Genomic DNA, 822 nt, shown 5'->3' on the forward strand with positions numbered 1-822 from the left:
CCATGCCCAACACCGTGCCCGCCCCGTACCCCACACCGTGCCCCACACCGTGCCCGCCCCGAGCCTTGGATCATTTCCTGTGGCTGCTGGAGGCAACACCAAAAGCCTAGTGGCTTAAGGCAACGTGTGTTTATTCTTCTCCGGTTCTGAGGTCAGAGCTGGAACCTGGGCCTCGCGGGGCTGGAATGACAGTGCTGTCGGGGCTGCAGTCTCTGAGCGGGAGGGGAAGCCCCTTTCTTTCCTCCTCCGGCTTCTGGGAGCCGCCTGCACGCCAGGGCTCACGGCCTCGTCCTCCGTCGCCAAAGCCAGCAGCGGAAAACCCCCCCCCCCCCCCCCTCTCTCTCTCTCTCTCTCTCTCTCTCTCTCTCTCTCGCTTTGTGCCCATCGCCGCCTCTCCTGCAGGCATGTGGCCCTCCCGCCGCCCTCCTATACGATCCCTGTGGCGACGTTGGCCCCACTGGGTGGCCCGGGTCAGCCTCCCCCGCAGAGCCCTCAGCGCTCTCACGCCTGGAAGTGCCTCTGACAGGTGAGTTCACAGTCCCTGGTCTGTGGTGGCCGGAGGCTGGACACGGGCGACCTCGGGGCCAGCATGCTGCCAACCACAGGCCCAGGGCTACAAACTTGCATTTCCTCCCGGGCGGCCCTCCTCCCGGCCCACCCTTCTCCCCTCCATCGCTCTGCGCGCCCGGCCGTTTCTCCCACACCCGGGTTTCTGGGCGCGTCATTCCCCCAAACTCCCCGCAGACCCACGCCCTCCTCCACGGAAAAGCCTCCGCCGCCAGGAAGCCGCTCGACCCCCGCGGAGGGGCCTGTCCCGAGGGC

Source organism: Myotis brandtii, unplaced genomic scaffold (genome assembly GCF_000412655.1).
Source record: "Myotis brandtii unplaced genomic scaffold, ASM41265v1 scaffold439, whole genome shotgun sequence".
NCBI classification, from domain to species: Eukaryota; Metazoa; Chordata; class Mammalia; order Chiroptera; family Vespertilionidae; genus Myotis; species Myotis brandtii.